Raw genomic sequence first — 16,038 nt, 5'->3', positions numbered from 1 at the left:
TATTTATTAATGTCCTGATTAACAATAGGGAATAGAGTAAAGGTACAACATTAAATCAAATCATCTGGATCCTGGACGCTTCATCAGCTCGTCTGATTTGATGGCGGGAAGGCGTCGTTGCCAATCGGCGCAGACGCACTGCCGACGTTATTGTTCGAATAGGGAATAGATTTACAATATATCCTTACCTCACTGTAGGAGCACATGCATGAATCTCATAGTTAGTATAACTGCTGTGCCTTCAAAATAATAATAAAAAATGATTAGTTTAGGAGGAGTGAAATCGTTGTGCAATGGCGATTGAATCTTTATGGCTCTTGTAGAATCATTTCCGTGGCAGATAGATTGGATATTAAAGAGCAGCAGCAAAGATCGATATTGGGAGATGCTACAGAAGCCGAGGGAATATCAATAACCCATAGGTTTATTTACGTAGGAATAGATTATGAGGAATTTACGTATGATAATGCAGACATGGCAGATAAGATAAGATATACATTTATCTATAAGATAATCTGAGTCACCTCTAAAAGGATTTTTCTTTTGTCTTGCTTTCATACTCGTTGTGCTTGTATGTTTATTGTAAACTATTGCACACTTGCATGCTTGCTCGCCAATATTGTAGAAAAACAACCTGTTACTTATAAAGGAACTATATGTATTACTTTACTCACAGTTTACAAAAGTGATGTCATTGCAAAAACTGGTATATTTGCAGTATCTAATCCAATGTACAGACTGATGTATGTTTACAATTGTCACAGTTTACATTTGAATAAGCAATATAAATGGTTGTAAAAATCGTATTTCTTACATTACTAACATGTTGTAACATTTACATGCTGTTTTTCTTTTTAACTCCTATAACTACACGTCCGGTTAGTCAAGACTAAGGCAATGGAAAATGTGGCAGGGTTCCATTTCCATTTGTATATAGACGTACATTTTTTTTTTGAAAGTAACATATTGTACGACTGTACTATTGCACTCATAATATCAGCATCCTCTCGCATGCGCTGCACATACTGAGTAGTAGCCTACATGCACACACACACACGCACACACACACACACACACACACACATCAAGTAAAATATATACACTCAGTACATTTACACGTACGATGGAAGCATACATGATGATACATGATGGCTTCATTGACAATACAGTAGTTGTTTGTTTTGATGATGAATTATCACAGTGAATAATACTTTACCACTCTAGATTCTACTAATATCTTTTATTTTCCTCTTTCTAACAGGATGCGAGAAGCTTTACCTTTTGATGATTAATATAATGTGTTTGTGTGTGTGTGTGTGTGTATGACTGCTCTGATGGAAACAAAATGTGATTATGGTATTTTGTATGATAATTATACCTGATCATTTATCCATAGTCATCATTTATGTCAAAATCACCTTTCAATCCAGACCAATAGCGTAAAGCTAAACAAAAACTGTATACTTTGAGTAATTTTCACCTCTTCTTTTACCATATTATGGTTGTTATAATGGTTACCTTACAATAAAAACACAGAAACCCAGAAAGTTTTGCTTGGTAAAGGCTAGATTCTGAAAGAACCTGGATTATCATGCTATATATATATATATATATATATATATATATATTTATATCATGAATATAGAGAGAGTTGATGATCTAAATGATTTTCTTAACCAAAAATACATCGTTGTTCTAGCTGGCATGATTTCAGTGACTTGACACAAATCATTCACGTCTTCATATTCGTACAATTCAAGACTTCATTAATACAGCCAAATTGCTAAGTGCCACATTCCGCTGCCATATCCCGCACATGTCGTGTTACATTTTAGGGTGCTAATGACATTAGTTTGCTTATAAATAAGTGATGTATCTATATTTTTTCTCCTTTTTTGTTGTACACCATAACAAAATAACTCTTGCAACTTTTGATAGTTGTCTTCATTTCTTGGCAACAGAAGAACGGTATAGAATTCGAAAGTTAAAATGAAAATGTCATATTTTTTCTATACTATATTCTTTATTATGATAAAAATCGGTTGATTTAACGACACTGTATACATCATGTTGACTAGTACACCAATATAAAGGACCTTCCTTAATCTTTTTAAATGATATTTAATCTTGTACATGCTGAAATAATCCTAAGATAAAAATCGAAACAATACAAAAAATAGAAAGCATTACATTCACATGTGGACTTTGTCACAAGGACCATAACACTTTAACGGCGAACCACCCACAGGCAGCTCGTGTATTGAATACACGCAGCCCATGCACAAACCCCGGTCACACAGCGCTTTACGGCTCAGTCACGGCCAAAACACGTCAAAGAATGGTCTCCCGTGAAGCAGACGATGTTGTTTGCGTTGATGTCTATTTTAAGACGAGCTAATCAGGTCGATTTATAGACGCGGCAGGACGCGGGGAAAAATCGGACGCGGTAAAAAGTTTTGAACTGCTCAAAATTTTATTCCGCGGACGACCACGGGTGGCAAACGTGGTAAAGACGTGCAACACACGTGAAAAACACGTGATAATCCATGTTCCGGCAGTGATTAAAACTTTGGGAGACGCGGTAAAGACGTGCAATTTTAGCGGTCTGTTACGGCCAGAGCACGGTCATGTGACGCGTGTTACGCGTTGGTATCACGGGAAATAACGTGTGATTAGCGGCTTATCGCTGACAAATGGATTTTCCGCGTACACACACGTGGCTGGACGTGGTTAGCCGTGCTTAGGTAGTGCTTCAGCAGTGGAACACCCGCCAACGGCCATACCCCGTACAAACCACGGCCAAATCAAAATTGATAAAAAAAAAAAAAAAAAATTACCACTTACGACCACGTCCACCAGATTTTCATAACTTTTTGTACGTGATTTGGACGTGGAGTGATGTGTGACCGGGGCTTGTACACAGAATACACTCAACTTCCACCACTTACTATGGTGAAACAATGCATCGCCGATGGTATACTTTGGCTTATAAATCCCCTCTGCGCTGTAACATATAAATCTAAAACGGCCTTTCCCTGCCTTTAATATTTCCATTTCGGATAGAAATCAGGTATTGATTCACTATGAATGGGAATAACTCTTCTTTGGTAAAGGCAGTAAGCAATTAAATTCTGAGGTATGCTGGTGAAATCATAAAAAAAAAAACGCACTAACCTATACCATATATAGCAACGTCTAGCAACTGATTAAATCCGGTGGATGTTCAAAAGCCTGTTAAAGGGATAATGTACCTTTTGTTGAGATGCAGGTTTTCCAGTTTTTCTGGTGAGATAATGAGAAACCTTTTATGAAATATATGAAAGGGCATACTATAATTCTGAAAGGATTTCAAAGTTTATTTGATGAAAATTGGTTTTGAATTATCTGAGATAGCCTAAAAACAAAGCGATCCTAATGAGAGGTGTGATCCACCTCCACCAAGGATTGCTTTTGTTTTACCCTGTTTTTGGATACCAAGCCATTTCAATACCAATTTTCATCAAGTACATTTTGAGTTTCTCTTAGAATTATATACTCTGTAACATTTCCTAAGTGGTTTCTAAGTAAAAACGAGAATATTAAGCAGATGGGTGAAGGTTGATGTGTGAATTTTCTTCAATTTGTGTCCCTCAAAAATGAAGTTATTTTGTAAAATCTCAACTTCTGATCTATGATTAAACAAACATGTCAAAAAAAAAAAAACACACACACACGGGTCTCGAACCTGTAATCTACTGTTTTCCGGGCAGCGACACTACCATCAGGCTATCCCCGGTTGCCGGCAGTGACATGTTTGTTAAATTCAATTCAATTCAATTCAATCATAGTTTATTTCCAATCAACGAAAATCAAAACATACATAATACAAAGTATACATGTCATGAAATGATATTGTCCAAACGTTTACAAAAGATTCATGTAGTATACAAAATAAATTATATACAACAACATATGTACAATAATTACGAGGGACAATGCATGTATACCTCGTGAGCGTTCGGAAAATAACTTCAATTATGGAAAATAGCGATCCACTAAAAAGCAAAGCTTGTGTGACGTGGATCGCTGAATAAATAATGAGTAAACAATATATTATTCAAGGTTTTCTTTACAGCTATTGTATTAGATATAAATTACTTAAGTCATTTGTAAAAATATAGTTATTTTGAGATACGCTGGCTTCGGCATTTATAAGAAATAAGAATAGAGTATCAATGCTAATGCCCAGACAGTGTTCATTGAACTGCGTGTACCGGGAAAATATGACAAGGACGACACACTCGTACAGACATTCAGTTACCCACACACATATAAGACGCGAGACAGTACCGAGAAGAGAGAAGACAATAACAATACACGTCTACGAAGAACAAAAGACAGTAAAGGAAGAGGAAAGAAGAGAGAAGAGAGGTCTGTATACAGAACACGCCAAGTGCTGCGACATCAGGACAGGTGAAACCTCAAGCATAAATTAAAGCAATTTAAACTATCTAGAATTATAAATAGATAGTAAGTGTTTTCTGAATTTGTATTTAAATGTGAGTAATTTGGGGGAATCTTTTAAGCTATTATCTAGATTATTCCAAAGTCTGGGTCCGGTATAAAGAAATGTATTTTGGGCATGTGCGGTTCTCATTAATGGAAGATGGAATTCGTCGGATCGTCGCGTAGGATAGTTATGTACATGACTGTTTCGATGAAATGAGTCGTGAAATATTTTGGGTAAAAAGTTGCTGTTATAATTAAACATGAACTGGCCAAGTTGAAACATACATACAAATCTTCTATTTTTAGTATTTTATGGTCAAAAAACAAAGGATCTGTATGTTCTGGAGTATTTAGGTTAAAAACAATTCTGAGCGCTTTCTTTTGCAATAAAAAAAGTTTATCAAGTAATATCTGATATGTATTACCCCAAGCAAGGATCCCGTAGTTTAAATAAGGTAGTATCAAACAAGAATAAAGAGTTAATAATGCAGATGAAGGAAGATAATATTTTAATCTGTTCATTACGCCATGTAATGATCAGCAGTTGCGATCTCACAAATTTCATCTGTAGAGGGAGACAAACTGGTTTTTAAGTATGGCAAAAAGTTAAAAGCTGAATCCTCATTCCAACCAATACTATTAACATTATCATCCCTATAAATAAAGGTGAATCAGCCTTCCACACACATTGCTTCCTTAAAGCCTCTCAAGGTTTGAATAATTCACAAACATCAATTTGGATTTCATATCAAAACTGAAACACAGTAACAATCTGTCAGTCGTGAGGATTGTCGTGAGAAAAAAACGTCATGAACGTGAACAATTAAAGTTAATGTCTTCGACAAATACTGATCACATGTTGTCCAATAAATCGAAAGTAACTGGAAGAAGCCGAAGTACTGTACATGACAATGTTTCTTGAAAATTCTCACGAAGAGATATAAGCATGATAATCAGTTTTGTTTTAGATTTTCATATAGTTGTAAAGGAAATAACAAGAAAGATGAAATAGAAAAGGTAATCATGAAAAACAGGAAAAAAAAACAAGAACAAATATGCAACACAAAACCAGTAAAGAAGCAAAGGATCGAATGACATAATCCCTGGAGAGTTAGAACGTGAAGCATCATTCCGTGTTCATAATTTGATAAATGATAAGACTGGACTGAACTGCATAATTCTCATTAAACTGTCGAGAAGTTGTAAGAATTCAGCAGAGAATTTTCAAGGAAGAGGGACTTTAGATATAAAGATAAATTTATTGACAAAAACAGCTCTTTCCCCATAACTTCCAAGTTACAGATTCGATTACCAAAAGACATTTCATAAAAGTTATGCTATAGTCCATGGGAAGGAGCAGGTCAATGTGTTTTTCACTTCAGCAAGGCACTTTGTCCACGTTATCGCTCTCAATCCGGGAGTATAAATGGGTACCCGGTAAGATGAGACTGTCTATGTTGATTGATCAGCATGTGCGCTCACGTAAAATGGCAATTGGGTTTTGAATGCTTACCAGCAAGTAGAGAGTTGAACACAATAGCGTATGGCAGATGTATGGGTTGCCATGCATAGATGCGCACGCAATCTCAGCCATCTCCAATAACACCAACAGTGACGTTGTTTTAGCACGGATAATTGTTAAACTTGCCCACAGCGGATTGGAAGTCTTCACTTTGAAAAACATTCCAACCGTATTATACTTTCACATTTTACACTTGGAAGTGAATTAATTTGTGTAGAGATATCTTTCATCGAGTTGGAGTCACTCTTTAATTACACGGCTAAAGAGGGACTGATATGGAATTTATTTTTCGTCATTAAACAAAGATTAAAAAATGTCTCCCTTGGTGTTTTTGATTGCCTGTTTCTCTCTCTACCAGCCGTTGCTCACTTCCTCAACCACGAAAAGCAACACGACATGTACGTATCTTTTCTTTATTTTTTTATTTTATTTTTTTTTTAGTGGTGGTGGTGGTGATGATGGTTGGGGTAATTTGTTTAAGAATGTTCTCGCAGATATTTCTTTCTTCTCAAGTCTTTTTTTTTTAAAGGTGATGCATGCATTATTGTGAGAAAAAAGAAATCACATAATATTGCACCTTGTATTTCTAACATTGCTTTTAACGCTTTATCTTAATAGTTTGACACTCGAATCAACTGGGGGACATTTGTTTAATGCACTAGCCCCGGACATTGGTACAGACTGTAAACTTTCTTATACAGTATAAGACAATACAATAATTTCTCTCTTACACAATGAATGTAAATGATAAGACGCTGTTCAAATATGATTGTTCCGTAATGTCAATCTTTTATTCATTGTGCTTGCAGATTATACTCTCGAATGCCCGGGGAGGCCACTAACCCTCGACATATGGTGTGATAGAGAATACATCGCCAACAATAGCTGGGTTATACAGGCCCCTCCAGGACGGCGATTTCTCATTGAAGTTCAGTCTATCAAGGATACATGGACGAGATTTCATATTCAGGATGTGATATCCAACAGAACATTTATAACTGGGCCTGTGGATAAAACAGTCTCCGTTTTATCACTGACACATGTGACGAAAGTGCGTGCAAATGGTACATACGATAGAGATAGAGTAAATTTGAAGATAAACGCAACGTGTTACGAGGGTAAGTATTATTTTGTGCCCCCAATTTGTTACGGGAGGTTAACTTGGCCTAACGAACCATCATAAACCACCAAAAATACCCGGACTCTCAAACAAGGTGTTTGGTCGATCTCGGTCATCTTGTCGAACTCTTTATTTACATATTCCTCCGTGGAACAATCAAGTGCCCAGAAATGATAATACAATGCACATGTATCCATAACAATATACATGGGCTTGTAAAAAATACTAGTAAGTATCTATTGTTGTTAACACACTATTTCCACGCTTTTTCATGAACAGCACGTATAAAACTATTTCTTATCAATCTTACATTTTCTTATTTTTACTGAGAAATACTAGCAGAATTGAACATGACTTTACTGAGGATATAACACGAAATTGTAGCACAGGTGTGCTTTTATTAGAACCTGACCAATCTTTGATTCCTCGAATTCTACCTATACAGGAAACTCTAGTGTCTTTTTGCGAAAAAAATACACGGTCTTGTAGTTTTTAGTAATATTCATTGTCATATTTATGTTTCTATTACATGCGAGTACTAAAATCATAGATATTATTCAACCTTTCGTAGGCGTACACAGGATTTTTTCCTCTTTTTATAAGGGGTTGCTTCATTTTTGGAATATGGAGAAAGAGCAGTGCATTTCCGTCGTGAGAAAAAGTGGAGACCTCGCCGATTTGGATTACATGCACACCTACCCATTTCTCGCTTCTTTTAGGTCATCTACTTTTTGTTCACTTTCTCAAATCAGGAAGAACAATGAGTGAAAACTCATTCAGAGTGAACATTTGCTCATGTAACAAGAGAGCTTTGTTGCCTCACTTGTAACAAGAAAGAGAAATTATTATTCAAACAATAGCACTCATTATAACAGTACATTGATTGATTTAAATCTAGAACAGCATTATACCAACTAACGCCAAAATACACAATTTAAAAAGGAATTCTTGCCCTTAAATATAATAACTTAGAACAGATAACTGATTGTAAACTTCCATAACTTTATAATTTATATCAATTTTATGTGACAGGAGAGGTGTCCATCTGTTTTCAGAATGGGGAAGGGGAGGTGGGGGCATAACACCAAGAATATCTTCGTAAAGGAGAAGCAACTGAGCAAGGAAGGGAGTTGGAGGGGATAAAACCCTTTTCCCACCTAAGGGACTTGTTGAAAATATCTTTATCAAATATTTGTTTTAAAGCATGGTAAATGTATGATCCTTGATGATCATAGTTGCAGCCATTTCTGATGATGTTATAATCATGATAAGACAAGTTTCCTGAAAATAGGCCTGCGAAACAAGTTTTAGCATCTACGCCAACATGTCACACAATTTACACTCACAGGTCAAACGAATAATACTAGCCCGAATAGTTCATTTTCCCATCTTGGGAGCCATATTGCCGGTCATTCGGGATTATAGTAACGGAATCATCAGTATTAATCCTTCTTCAAAATTCAGACCCAAACACAACATTAAATATAAACCTGTACAGTCGAAAGGAAAAAGTAATTAAGGGTAAAAGTATTGATAATGATATCATAATCTACCTTTTGAAATAAACATTTAAGTATAAAAAGCCATAAAACAAAACAAAATGTTATGTTCAAAAACTAAACCACTACTGTTACATATCAACACTGCTCACGTCTATTTTAAAACTAACAGTATTAGTTCTCTGGCAAATAAAGGTTAGCATAAGGTAAAAAGTTAATAATATAAAATATTACTAATTCTTAAGAAAAGATTGTCAAATCCTTACGGATATATACTCTTTTATTTTCAAGAAATACCATCGGTAAAGCTGGTTGGCGGACCCTCTCCCATGGATGGCTTGGTGGTCCTGGACTCAGACAGATTGGTGTGTTATGATAACTTTAACCTCAGAGCTGCTGATTTAGTCTGCAGAGAGCTCGGCTTCCCAGCGGTAAAAGATTATTTGGCTCAACCTATTCCAAATCAACGATTTTTCATTGATAAAGGTAACTGCAGTGTTAGGTATGCACTAATAATGCACTGAATATATCACTGATATTTTCACTCCATATCTTGAATGCAGATGGAAAACGGAATAACAGATGATTATCTTAAAAACCTCTTAAATGCACCGAAATAGAATTGCACACTTTTTAACAACAAGGTTGGACACTCTCGAGTTAAGTCTTGACAGCGATCAGTGCAATGTGTTCTTGTGTTCTTTTCCCTATATCCCCGATTCTTCTATGCCAATTTTACAGTGATATGAAGAAATGTTTATCATACTTCAGGTTATCAATGTCGGAGTGCAAGTTTAAAAGATTGCCTACGTGTACCTAAGGACAATGAGTGTAACTCGAACAGCGCTGTGAGAATCAGGTGCCGAGGTAAGATGGAAAAAGAAGAGTGTAAGGGATGTGAATTATATTCCTTTATTCATTCATTTTTCAGGAAGTTACTGGTTTGTATGTACCATGTAGCCACATTTCTGTGATAAAATAGTAGACTTCAAAGCCAATACAAAATACTTTTAATGGAAGAAGGAGAGTTGGGTGACTAATGACACACTAATACATACCAAAATAGAAGGAGGGATCGCACAAGATTTTTTTGTTTCGGCTGTATAAAGTGTATAAAACGCACCCCTTGTGCGTTGTTTTGAAATGGCATACTGTTTGTATCAATGCCTAACCTTTAAGACGCTTGACTTCATGTAAACGACAAAACCGAATACTTTATCTCTATATTGATATTTATCTGATTGAATTGTTTACCGTTTGCGTGAAATAGTTTGGGAAATGAAGTGGAAAAAAAATAATCTTCTAAGGTGTCGAATGTATCTTTTATATACTCATTTACAACGAAACAAGGATACTGTGGACTTTTCCCAGACAATATAATCACACTATAAACATAATCAATAAAGACACTTGCCATTGCAAAATAAAATCGGGTCTATTTGACGGTAAATATAATAGAATAGATTACTCTCTTTCACAGATTGTATAAGATATTCTCTCTTTTTGTTTGCTATGAGTATTTTTTGTAGTTAAATCTCCAACAAAACAAATTTAAACGCAATAGCTCATGCGACTATATAATGTTTTCCAATGGTTTTTGTAAGACTTCGTGTACTATACGGTTGAAGTGGAGAGGTTTTTTTTTTTTTATTTCAAGCTCGGTTTATCCATCTGATCGCTTCTCTTTAAAGGGGATGGCTAGTAACTGATCAGTGGGAATCTGTGGGAATGCTGGGGGATGATTGTTCCAATTTTTGTGGGATTCATTTAAGAGTACATTATATATCTATTATTGTGTGAAAATTATTTGCTTCAGAATGGTCTCATATTCAAGTAATGTGCAGTTTAATGTTTCCAGGTTAGCGTGCCTGGTCAGTAACGGGGCATTAATCTGCATATTATTTGAATATGAGACCGTTCTGAAGGAAATAATTTTCACACAGCAGTAGATAATATGTACTCTTAAGATATAATGTACTCTTAAATGAATTCCACAAGGATTGGAACAATCATCCCTCAGCATTCCCACTGATTCCCACTAATCGGTTACTAGCCATCCTCTTTAACGTTATAATTTCCAATTAAAAGGCGAACAAGTTTTATCATGATGAAGCAGTTGACGCGCCGAACAAATCTACTCTCCGTTTGACAGATTAACACATTCTTCATAGCTGAACAGAGCGAACAAATTTAATTCTACAACATACATACAACAGAGAATTTCGATTTAAAACTGCAATGACGAGTTTTATCGCCAGGATTAGAGGGACTGCAATTTATATACAAATATAGTTGATTTGAATTCAAGATTTGTGTCTGATGATTTTCTTACATACTCTCATCCTCCTCTTCCCTTTGGTAATAATGTTGCAAAGCTTCTCCTTCATTAAGACTTGATTAGTCCGTTCGTAGCTTAAATCTTCATGGATTAACATGTTATGTGTAGATGCTAATGGTGGTAAAAAGTAACTTATCTATAGTACGTCTGAAAGTTACTGGTGATTTATACCACTTAAACTATCGGGAATTTATGAAGTTGATTAGTGACCATTCATACAAAGAGATCGCTTGCAGATATTATCTAGTATGTCATTTTGTATTTTTGCAGAACCTGGATTTCTCGGATGCTACGCAGGCGATCGTCGTACTTTTCAGGATTTGGATGTTTCCTGTTTTAACGTTCATTCTGATGAAGAGTGTGTGTCTACATGTAGAGGGCAAAATGGAAATCATGACATCGCTATTGTTAATGAAAAGAACTGCATATGTTATCAATCAGAGGAGTATGCCCACTTTATTTCCAGCTTGAGTTACACTCATTCTTGGACACCTCAAATCGAGGCAAAACCAGGCCAGGAAGTTCACTGTTTGTATAACCGTGAGTATCAAAAACATTTGACCAATGTCATCAAGAAATTGTCCTATTCTCATTATTCTCTTTAATTAGCATTATTAGTTTATGATCATGTTGATAACACGTCATATTCGCACTGGTTTTCAGACTGTGTTACCCTATTGCTTTATCACTTACTTCTGAGATACAGTCCTGCATTTCTTAGTCCTTCAAAGAACATTATGATTATAATAACTGTATAAGCAAACCATCGCCGCTAATACGGCTGATAAGAAACTTAAACGTGGTCGGAAAAGCCGAATTACAATACATGTGTGTGTATTGCATTGACAAATCCCAACAGTTGCTACTTATGGGTTTAAGTTGGCAGGTAATTCTTTCAGTTATGATAGGCCTATCGGTCGAGCATAGTGATCACACGGGTATAGGGTCAATGTTCACTTGGACGATCGTATCACAAAGCTTGGACATAAAAAGGAGGTCTGGATTATTGTCATGAGGGTTACGTCAGAAATGACGGCGACAGCGGAAGTAAATGATTTTTAGGTGACGATACAAAATCTTTTCTTAGTACTGTTTTTATATATCTTTTTGTGGTAAAATTATTTTACAAAAAAGAAAATAAACATAGCATGTTAGAAAATGAAAAATAGAATAATATAAAATAATATACGAAAACAGTAGAGAATATCAAAAATTATCATATTAACAAGATGTAGTGTTTTGTATAAAAATAATAATACATTCAAATTTCAACTTTTCTCTTTTTTTCCGACAGTGTCTGTCGGATTTTGGAAGCATCCTGGTCCCGTGTGTAATGGTTATTGGGATTCTGACATTGGATCCGACATGACTCTCCCCTGTAGTCAGAGTTTCTTCCGTATCAGCAGCGCGAACCTTTTGTGTGTGAGACTACCCGGATGGTCGACTTACTTCCCGGTTTGGAACTCGTCAGTCCCGTCTTGCCAGGCAGTCGATAGTGCACGAAACGGTCTGTTTTACAAAGTCATCTTACAGTATGTCATTATGAATAATAAAAGAATCAGCCCCCTTTTTAAGTTTATAGGTGATAGTTTAGTAAGAGACAGTAAGATCACACTGATTACGTGAAGAACAGATATCGTGCTGCTTGGTGTCGATGATTCTACCACCTGACGGCTGGCACCGCGAATCCAATGCCCATCCCTCTCCTCCATAAATAGAAAAAGAAAAAGAATCGTTTTACTTCAACCTTCTGGAAATCAGAAAGTGAATGAATAAATGAATGAATGAATAAAGAAATGAATGAATGAATGTAAAATAAAGGTAAAATAAGTAAATAAACAAATAAATCCCTCCTATTCTCCTTCCGATGTATATTATGATATCATGTTATGCTACGGGGGCTGCACGGAAATCAAGCTACGCTTATGCTGTAGCCCCTCTGTATTATTCATTGTTGTATGTTTTGTTGTACTTTTGCTGTACATTGTACACAGGCAATGAACAAGAAAATACTCTGCGAACAACTTACATTTATGTTTGTACATGAATGTGTATATGTACAATGATGATACAGAAACCAATAAATCAAATCAAATGAAATCAAATAAATAAATAAACAAATACATAAATGAACACATAGATGAATGAATAAATAAAAATGAGGCGCAACAAAGACTAATTTCATTTCTTTCAGGACATGGTTTCACTTATTCTACAAGTGCCAGATAACTGTCAAAATAGGCTTACTACGAAAAAAGAATAATAAATGAAAAAGATTACAAAAAGCCCCCCCCCCCCCCGCTCGCATGCCCTTCTTCCCACGCATACGCTAAAACCAAGGCGGTGCCTCTGTAAGATAAGCCTATACTATTCTTGGTCCGGATTCGTTATATCATAATGGAGTGTGCACCTAAAATGAGCACGCATCATTATACTGTTTGCAAGTGGTCGTCCTTTTATAACGCTTTAACTGCTTTTTAATGTCCATATCAAAGTACCAAACCAAAAAGTGGGTGTACAATATATGCTGATGTTATCCACGGTCAAACTATCAGAGGGACGTATCCTTTTGCTGCAGGTGAGAGAGCTAATCTACATGATGCATTTGATAAGTGTATCAGATTTGAACACTTTGTCAGAGAAATCTGTCAGCTTCTTGTTGTACTATAGTTCATTTGGTACAATCGAAGTATTTGTGTGGTTCTGTTACAGATAATGAGTGTCACTCTGCCAGAATCGGCACAACGCCACCAACAAATATAAAAGGCACTTCAAGTGAGTATATTGCAAGGAGCACACTAAGTGTGTTATAATCTATGAGCTAAAGTTATCAAGTCATGTGTGTGCATTTGTAGGTTTTTTATGAAAAAACCAAAAACAAAGCAGAACCATTTGAATTTGTTTCTTTTTATGACTTAATAGTAATCTACTGCCAAAAAAAAAAACAAAAAAAACAACAACAAAAAACCAAACAAACAAACTCAAGGATCAATCCTCTTTTGAGAGAGCTTTTCCGGCTTCAAATACAATTACCTTTAAATAATAATGTTAAGATCTTGCCTATTGTGTCCAAGACACTTACTTGCTAAGCCCCCAATTACATTTCTGAACTATAGTATTTACATATTTTGATAATGTCACTATGCCAGAAGTAGCACAACACCATCAACAAATATAAGCAACACTTTATGTGAGTATTGCAAGGTGCACACTATTATAGATTACAAAGTATTTATGCGCCTGTTGGAAGGGCAAGGTTCGTATCAAAGCAATGTCAGTGGATGTGTGTGCTGACGTCCTTTCACAACATCAACAAGTGGAAGTGTAGAAATGTGGTAAAAAAGTTAAATCATAAATCTTACATGCTGTTTACGGCCAATATTAGAGGGATAAAATCTTTAGCCAGAAACACAGAACAGGAGTGTAGATATACGTCACCTTACTGTATAAGATGGGCAAAGAGGAGCATTTTGCTTTCCGATATATGACCGTGTGGAGACGTGTGGACTTGTAGAAAATTATAATCCTTTATTTCTAGCATAAACTGACTTTTATCCAGCCACAAGCAACATTACTGTTGCACTTACTTAATAGAATTCATTGCTAGAAAATAGCATTTCAATTTGATTTTCGTGACCTTTGAGCGTGACTCCAGGCCTCAACTTTCACCACTGTCATTTCAGGCAACTAATGTTGCATTCATGATACTAAATCTTCTCACTCAATATTATTTCGTGTCGATATTCCGAGCTATAAAATTGTGGCCGGAAATTGCAATTAGATTAAATAACAGTAACATTTGATCTGGACTTTTGATCTCTGAGCACTGTCAGTTCAATGCAAAAAAAAAAAAAAAAAAAAGGTCAATGAATTGTACTATGTCAATCATCTAAACCTAAGCAGGGCTTGTATTGCTTGCCTTGACCGAGAACTAAGAACATCCAATGTTTGTCTGTTTGTTTTTACAATATGTACTTTGCAAAAACTTAACAAAAGTTAGCGGTCTCGTGTTTCCAGATAACACAGTTTCATTTCATGACGAAGGTTCAATCTGATTTATCATTTTTCTCTTTCTTTAGGCCTGCAGACAAAATTAATCGCACTGATTATTGGAACCCCTGTCTGTTTCGTTGCCATGATGCTTGCCATTTTATCCATGGCTTTGTGCTATTATCAGTGGAAGAAGTGAGTGTGACAATAATCAATTCTTTTAGTATCTTTGTGTGTGTGTGTGTGTGTGTTTCCGTGTAGATACATGTACACATATGTGTATGTACATATTTATATGTATAATATATGCTTATTTACAATGCAAACATTATTTATTGCAAGCATTGATTTGTAACGAAAAGACGAACACTGTCCCGATGTCCCATACAAACGCCGCACTATCCGCACACACAATTATCAAACGAAGCGAAGGGCTATGGAATTTAAACGGTCGTTCAATATTTGTAAGTAAACATTAAAAAGAAATAAGTTTTGTGCGATTTTATGTATCGGAGTTTCACTGTAGAAATTTATGAAATTAAAGTCAAAGTTAAAGTTGTTCTCACATGTAACAGTGTTTTGATATATCACAACGTATTCCACAGAACCTTTTTCTCGTATCCTTCTTTTTGATTAATAGGAAACGTGGGCGTCAAGAAGATTCAAATAAATCAGATACACACTCATTGCACTCTGTCAATACCGATGCTCGCAAAGTGCATTGCTCTTTGCCGGAACGTCCACTCAACAAAACTGGCGACGCCATAGTTAATCAGCAGAGCGAGGATCACGTCTACCTGAATTCTGCAAAGGTAGTCATCGTATATTAAATCGTTAAGAGAGCAGGTCGTTACTTTACGACCGAAGTCTAAAAGAGTATTTAACTTATTTATTTAACGTTTTTATGTTTTAAAAGACACTCGACTTTGAAAATGCAAAATTCCCGTGTAGAACTTCCATGTAAAGAATTTTTCCCTGTAAAGTTGACTAAAACTTAACTAATATAGCAGCCTATAAGGGAGGAGTTTAGAAATATTTTTGGAAATTTTCAAACACCCAAAAGCTAATGGAGATGAAATCG

The 16,038-nt window shown here is 35.7% G+C and overlaps 1 protein-coding gene across 1 annotated transcript in view; it reads left to right on the top strand.

The window, feature by feature from the left end:
- Positions 1-16,038, top strand: part of LOC140239873 (uncharacterized) — a 137,580-nt gene that overhangs the window by 91,290 nt on the left and 30,252 nt on the right. The gene's annotated exons all lie outside the window — the stretch shown is intronic.

Source organism: Diadema setosum, chromosome 16, assembly GCF_964275005.1.
Source record: "Diadema setosum chromosome 16, eeDiaSeto1, whole genome shotgun sequence".
NCBI classification, from domain to species: domain Eukaryota; kingdom Metazoa; phylum Echinodermata; class Echinoidea; order Diadematoida; family Diadematidae; genus Diadema; species Diadema setosum.
Note: the sequence above shows the minus strand (reverse complement) of the source record. Positions and strands in the feature narration are given on the sequence as shown.